Below are 8,409 nucleotides of genomic sequence, written 5' to 3'. Positions count from 1 at the left end.
GTTACATAAGTGCAGTGAAAAATGGCTGTGAAATAACGTGGACATTATTTCACTCAGGCTGCAGTGGCAGTCCTGTGTAAGAATTGTCTGAGCTCCCTATGGGTGGCAAAAGAAATGCTGCAGCCCATAGGGATCTCTGGTACCATGGGTACCTAGGTACCATATACTAGGGAATTATAATGGTGTTCCAGTGTGCCAATCAGAATTGGTAAAATTAGTCACTAGCCTGCAGTGACAATTTTAAAAGCAGAGAGAGCATAAACACTGAGGTTCTGGTTAGCAGAGCCTCAGTGATACAGTTAGGCACCACACAGGGAACCCATATAGGCCACAAACGTATGAGCACTGGGGTCCTGGCTAGCAGGATCCCAGTGACACATATCAAACACACTGACAACATAGGGTTTCCACTATGAGCACTGGGGTCCTGGCTAGCAGGATCCCAGTGAGACAGTAAAAACACCCTGACATATACTCACAAACAGTCCAAAAGTGGGGGTAACAAGGCTAGAAAGAGGCTACCTTCCTACATGTAACATGTATGATTCTGTGCAGGACTCATCCCCTTGTGGCTGCTGCAATTCCCTCAACTGCTCATCAAGCTCAGGTTAGGCCACTGCCTGTATGCGGCCAATTATGGCGTCATGGTCTGGCACGCACCCCGTCCACATTGGAAGGACAGCCCCAGCTGGACCTCTGTGATCTTCTGGGCCCAGCAACTCAGGTCCTCCCACCTTTCTGGCAATGGATGCTTCACCAGCGATAGACCCCCCACCCCAGGGTCCACACCTTCCGGGTGATGGCTCTCCAAATGGCTTGCTTCTGATAGGTGTTGATCTGTATGGATGCCATAGACGAATAAAGAGATCATAATTGCATATTTTAGGATATCTGTTTGGCTAACACACATTTTGAGGACACATAGCACACGCATTTTCTAATTGTTAACACACTACATGTGTAACTCTCACATACTGATAAGTACAGTGACATGAGTCAAGCGAAGAAGGAGGAGAATGCCAACAGGTGCTCGCACATCCTCAAAGGTATAACAGCTGTAGGGTCAGAGAATAGTCATCTAAGTAAACAATGCAGTAGTGGGTGCCAGGCTAGCCAAAACACCTGCCACCACAGGTGTTGGAGGGTCACTCACTAAGAAGTGGGTGGTTGCCTATATAATAACAAAAAAGTGGCCAGGGCACACCAGTGTTGTAGATCCAGAAAATGTTCAAGAATTGATTAGATGTCCGGTCTGGGAAGATGATGTATAGAAATTTATTAGAGATGCAAGTAGGTAGTTGAAGTCTCAATCACAAAAATTGCGTTGTACAAAGTGTCCATGTATCCAGAACAGCCAGATGGTAACAAATGGTCAGAGTTACAATACGGTAATCAAATGTAACAATAAGTCCATGCAGCAAAAACAGCCAACACGTGTTTCGTCTTCAAGACTTTGTCAAGGCTTAAGATGTATAGAACGTATATGTGTATACGGTTGGAGCATAAACGAGCTGCTGTTTGTCATGAATCTTAAGGAGAAGTCAAATAGTACTGACAAAATGAAGAATGGCCATGATAAGCCTCGAGGTTCGTGTAGCCCAGGGCCATCCAACATGTGCTGAGATGTGAGTCACCATGAAACACAACACACCATTGTGACCTTCTGAAGGGTAAACTACTTGTGCATAGCTGTACAAGAGACCTTTATATCCTGGCACATTGACTTGTTGCATAGGGTCCATACAGGCTACTTCCATAGCAGTCCATAGTATAGACTACACCCTAAGACGTGGATGACAATGAAAGGGCTGTCAAGTGTGTCACTGAGACCTTTCTTTCTGGGGATGTGGGGACATGTGGACTCCGTAATGGAATCGCATTCCACATCTGATTGAGTCTGTGTACTTTGGGGGTCATTATGACCCCGGCGGTCGGTGTAATAGTAGAGGTATTACTGCCAACAGGCTGGTGGTACATACCTCTACTATTATGTATTGGCGGTTTGTCCAAAGCCAAACCGCCAAATTAACACACCGACCGCCATGGCGGTCATGACTGCCGGGCTGGAGACTACAGTCTCAAGCCCAGCGACCGTCACTAGGCCGCCCCTGGCATTTTGACCCCATCCACCGCCATGGTTTCCGTGGTTTCTGTACCGCCACAAAAACCATGGCGGTAGGCACTTTTAGTGCCAGTCTGTTCTGCTGGTGAGCCATAGAGCAGACCATACAGGGGAAAGACCTTTTCAACAAGTTTTGCCAGCTCTTCTGGAGAGAAGGCAGGGGCCATCCTACCTGCTTGGACTGGCATTATTCTTCCCAGAGGCAGAGACAGCAGCTAAAGTGGTGGGGGTGTTGATGGCAGCAGTGTCAGGAGACAAGCAAGTTATTTTTCAATGCGGTCATCAGCATAGAAAGCACAACCATTGGCCCGTTACCATCGCAGTCAACAACATTAGCCTGTGGCTGTGTCCACTTGGGATAAAATCGCCCACTGCGTTGTCAACCTCTGACAGCAGCTTCCAAAAGTCCAATATACAATGTTAGGCCTCAGCCAATTTTACCTGTTCAAACTGAAGTATTGGTGACGGATAAATTCATCATCATCACTACAAATGTGGTGTAACATGTTTACAAATGACTTACTCCATTGACCTGTAATTTCTTTAATCTCTTAGCTGCTGGGCCTCCACCCCCCCCCCCCCCCCCAGTGCTGAGCCCTTTTTTGTCTATTTGGGGTAGTTTGCACTTAGGCCTTCATAACTTTTTGTCCACATAAGCTATCCTCGCCAAATTTGCGTCCTCTTTTTCAGACATCCTAGGGATTTTAATGGTACCCAGAGTTTGTGCTTTCCCCTGGAGGAGACCAAGAAATTAGCCAAAATACAGTGAAAATTTCTTATTTTTTTAAAAAAATGGGGAAAAAGTGCTGCCGAAGAAGGCTTGTGGTTTTTTCCCTGAAAATGGCATCAACAAAGGGTTTCTGGTGCTAAAATCACCACCTTCCCACCTTTCAGGAACGGGCAGACTTGAATCAGAAAATCAAATTTTTCAACACAATTTTGGCATTTTACTAGGACATACCCCATTTTTACTATTTTGGTGCTTTCAGCCTCCTTCCAGTTAGTGACAGGAATGGGTGTGAAACCAATGTTGGATCCAGGAAAGCTAAACATTTCTGAAAAGTAGACACAATTCTGAATTCAGTAAGGGGTCATTTGTGTAGATCCTACAAGGTTTTCCTACATAAAATAACAGGTGAAATGAACAAATATTGAAAGTGAGCTAAAAAAAACAGCCATTTTTCTCCAAGTTTTACTCTGTATCTTTTTCCTGAAATGTCAGATTTTTTAAAGCAATATACGGTTACGTGTGCTGGACTCTTCCGGTGGCGAGGATATATAGGGCTTGTAGGTTCATCAAGATCCCTAGGTACCCAGATCCAATAAATGAGCTGCACCTTGCAATGGTTTTCATTCTAGACCGAGTGTACAGCAATTAATTTGCTGAAATATAAAGAGTGAAAAATAGGTATCAAGCAAACCTTTGTATTTCCAAAATGGGCATAAGATAAGGTGTTGAGAAGCACATGGTTTATTTGCACATCTCTGAATTCCGGGGTGCCCATACTAGCATGTGAATTACAGGCCATTTCTCAAATAGACTTCTTTTTTACACACTGTCTTACATTTGGAAGGAAAAAATGTAGAGAAGGACAAGGGGCAATAACACTTGTTTTGCTATTCTGTGTTCCCACAAGTCTCCCGATAAAAATGGTACCTCACTTGTGTGGGTAGGCCTATTGCTCGCGACAGGAAACGCAACATGGACACATCACATTTTTACATTGAAATCTGATGTGTTTTTTGCAAAGTGCCTAGCTGTAGATTTTGGCCTCTAGCTCAGCCGGCACCTAGGGAAACCTACCAAACCTGTGCATTTTTTAAAACTAGAGACCTAGGGGAATCCGAGATGGGGTGACTTGTGGGGCTCTGACCAGGTTCTGCTACCCAGAATCCTTTGCAAACCTCAACATTTGGCCAAAGAAACACTTTTCCTCACATTTCGGCAACAGAAAAGTTCTGGAATCTGAGAGGAGGCACAAATTTCCTTCCACCCAGCGTTCCCCCAAGTCTTCCGATAAAAATGGTACCTCACTTGCGTGGGTAGGCCTAGCGCCCACAAATGGAAATGGCCCAAAACACAACATGGACACATCACATTTTTTACAGAAAACAGAGGTGTTTTTTACAAAGTGCCTACCTGTGGATTTTGGCCTCCAGCTCAGCCGGCACCTGGGGAAACCTAGCAAACCAGCACATTTTTGAAAACTATAGACCTAGGGAATCCAAGATGGGGTGACTTGTGGGGCTCTGACCAGGTTCTGTTACCCAGAATCCTTTGCAAACCTCAAAATTTGGCTAAAAAAACACAGTTTCCTCACATTTTGGTGACAGAAAGTTCTGGAATCTGAGAGGAGGCACAAATTTCCTTCCACCCAGCGTTCCCCCAAGTCTCCCGATAAAAATGGTACCTCACTTGCGTGGGTAGGCCTAGCGCCCACAAATAGAAATGGCCCAAAGCACAACGTGGACACATCACATTTTTTCACAGAAAATAGAGGTGTTTTTTTGCAAAGTGCCTACCTGTAGATTTTGGCCTATAGCTCAGCCGGCACCTAGGGAAACCTACCAAACCTGTGCATTTTTTTAAACTAGAGACCTAGGGGAAACCAAGATGGGGTGACTTGTGGGGCTCTGATCAGGTTCTGTTTCCCAGAATCCTTTGCAAACCTCAAAATGTGGCTAAAAAAACACATTTTCCTCACACTTCGGTGACAGAAAGTTCTGGAATCTGAGAGGAGCCACATATTTCCTTCCACCCAGCGTTCCCCCAAGTCTCCCGATAAAAATGGTACCTCACTTGTGTGGGTAGGCCTGGTGCCCGCAACAGGAATAGATCACACAACGGTCAATGTTGGTCCTTAGATGAGGCAGCTATTGACCATGGGGTGATCCATTCCTGATGCAGGCACTAGGTGTAGGCACTCAAGTGGGGTAGTGTTTTTATCAGGACAGGTGAGGAATCACTGGGTGGTAGGAATTTTGTGGATCCCAGCATATTCCTGTAATTTGTGTGACAGAAATGCGAGAAAAATAGAGTTTTTGTTCAATATTTCAGCTTTGCAGGGTATTCTGGGTAAGAAAACTCTGGGGAATCCACACAAGTCACACCCCGAATGTCTAGTTTCCAGAAATGTTTGGGTTTAGTGTGTTTCTCTATATGGCCGCCGAACCCAGGACCAAAAACACAGGTGCCTGCCTTACAAAACCAGTTTGTTTTGCAATAGATAATTTTGATGTCTCCATAATACGATTTGGGTAGTGGAATTTGGGGCTGAACTAAATTGGGGAGCTCCCAAGAGAGCACTCCGCATTTACCTGCTCTCTGTGTTGGGCTAACCCACTATTACCCTGTTGCATAGACCCTGCTTGCGAAGGAACAGCAGGATTGTCCTCATCACCTCCCTCAAAATTTACTGGAAGAGGAGTTATCGAATGGGACTCCTCCGACTGAAAAATCACTCCCAGAGTCTGCGCCATTGTCCTATCCCTCAGATGCTGTCTCAGTATCTGATATCTCAGTCTCTGATCCTGTGTCAGAGCTGTCCTCTATAGCCCGAGTAACGGCAGCAGTCATCCATCAAGATGCCATCTCTGCTATTGGCTAAACTGTTGCTATAAAACACTAGCCTACGTAGACAGACACAAAATCGAAGGTGTGTGTGAGATACGTGCAACAGTAGAGGCCACCTTACCTGCGCTTCTTCCCTCAATCAGCACGTTCTTTCAAGACACTCAAAAAACACCTTGTCACATACCATTCATCACAGTCTTTAGCACCTCCTGCGCCCAGTCCAACAATCATTATTGGTGCTCCCACTCCCTCCTCCTCGGTTCCCTCATTACCACCCAGCAAAAGTGCCCTTCATCTCTCCATAGCCGCCCTCCACCCCGCACATACATTTCTTTTGTATTATATCGCAGGTAATGGATGACTTTACTAATGTACTCAGCTATTTACAAAAACAACAGATTTGCTCTTTGCAGTAGGCATATAAACCTTCTGCGCTTCTTTATGGCACTAAAACTGCCACTAGACAAGTCTGACCCTTTTGTAGCAGAAACATAATCACAATACTTACTTGACTTTTTTATTGCTGCCTAAAAGCTACAGTTGAAAAGCGTCAGTTGAAGTATGTGCATTGCTTTGAAGACACAAGCTGCAACTGCAAGACAACTGGTGGCAAATATATATATATATATATATATATATATATATATATATCACTTTTATATGTGGGTCTGGTTTTCCTGGGGGCCGATCGCAGCCCCCAGGGAAACCACACACGTACTGACAAAAGTGATATATGCATAGATCTATCTATAGATAGATCTATATATATATACATATATCTATAGATCTATCTATAGATATATCCATGTAGATAGATATATCTATATCTATATCTATATATATCTATATATATATATATATATATATATATATATATATATATATATATATATATATATTTACATATATATATATATATATATATATGGATCTATATTATTTTTCAATGGCCCCCAGGGAAACCCTACAAAAACTAAAAAAAATATTGCCCCCACAGGGGGTCTCCCTGCCCGCGGGCGACCCCCTGTCCATTTCTTTTTTTTTTTTTAAATAAAATTTAGCCCCTTGGGGGGGCGCGAATGCGACCCCCAGGGGGCACCTACCTTTCTTTAAAAAAAAATATGGCCCCGGGGGTGGGGGCCGGCCCGTTTTCCGAGGGGGCCGACCCCCCCAAGTGAAATCCCTAGTGTCTAGTGGTGTTTCCTGGCCCCCGATGGGGGGCCAGGAAACACTTTCAGGAAGGCCTCGTGAGAAAGGGGAGAGTCTCCCCTTTCTTACGAGGCCTTCCTAAAAGTGAAAGTGTTTCCTGGCCCCCGATCGCAGCACAGCTGCCACAAAGTGACGTCAGCGCGCCTCGTGGTGTGCTGACGTCACAAAGGGGCGGGTGGAGACACGGAAGAGCTTCAGTGTTTCCCGGGGAACAAAAAAAATCTTCGGGTGCGATGCACCCGAGGATGTATTAACCCCCTCCCTGGTGTCGGCCACTGGCCGTGACCCGCACCAGGGAGGTAGTGCAGGCGTCGGCCAGTGGCCGACGCCCGCATCCAAGGGGTTAACACAGTCATCAGTGTAGTGTGTTTCTGGTCATAAATGGCATATAACCACGGTGCACTGTATACCGCTGGTGATGGTATATTGGGAGGATTTGTTTTTTTTAAATTCAAGGTGCACATGAGAAAACTGTGCATGTATAATGTGCATATATATACATTGTAGATATGTGTAGGCAACAATGGGGATTATACCTGGATGATTTGGGGTAGTAGACAATTGTAATGTGAAATGTTTGTAATGGTTTTTCAGCCAGTAATGTTTTTTCACATGTCTTTTGGCTTACTCAACATATATGTTGCTCAGGACACTGTGACTAATGCTCCAATTCATTTGATTCCAGATGCAATCCTAGATGTACCATCCATTTCCAGACCTTCAGACCATGGAAGAAAGGGATGTAATAAAGAAGTTTTGTCTGAATAGGCAAAGAAATACCAGATTTATTTTGTCATTTGGAATCTGATCTCATGCCTCAAAACAAAAATCCAACATGTATACTACCTATTGTGAGACTCATGGCAGTATTACACTTGTTGACAACAGGATTGTTTCAATATGCAGTGGCTATATCTGGTGGTATGCCATAGCCTAGGTTCAGTGGTGTATTAAGACATGCTATCAGCAATAATGAAACACAATGAGAGCTACATCAAGTTCCTCAGATGTGAAGTTTTAGCCCGTGTGAAGGCTAACTTCTATTGATTTGGTCAGCTCCCTCGTGTGCTATGAACCACTGATGGCACCCAAATTGCATTAGTACCACTGCATGCCAGTGAACAAGTCTATTGAAACAGGAAACACTTCCATTCTATCAATGTTAAAGTTGTCTGCTTGCCAGATTTGTACATTTTAAATGTCTGTGCGTGGTTCCAAGGTTCAGCCCATGATTCCTTTGTAATGTGGAACAACACCATACCCCAGCTAATGTCACAACTAATACTGGAGAGGGCCTGGCTTGTTGGTAAGGAACATCTGCCCTACCGTTGTATGTACAATGTCAGATGCAATAAACACGAAGTGTGTGACTCATTGTAGCACTTATGTCTCATTACAAAACGGGAAACTCAGCATATGCCAACCATCCTTGAATATTAACACCGCTGCGGAATCCAACTACACCACTGATATTCACTTCAATGAGACCCATGGAAGAACACGG

Source organism: Pleurodeles waltl, chromosome 10, assembly GCF_031143425.1.
Source record: "Pleurodeles waltl isolate 20211129_DDA chromosome 10, aPleWal1.hap1.20221129, whole genome shotgun sequence".
Lineage (NCBI taxonomy): Eukaryota > Metazoa > Chordata > Amphibia > Caudata > Salamandridae > Pleurodeles > Pleurodeles waltl.
This window is presented reverse-complemented; position numbering follows the sequence as displayed.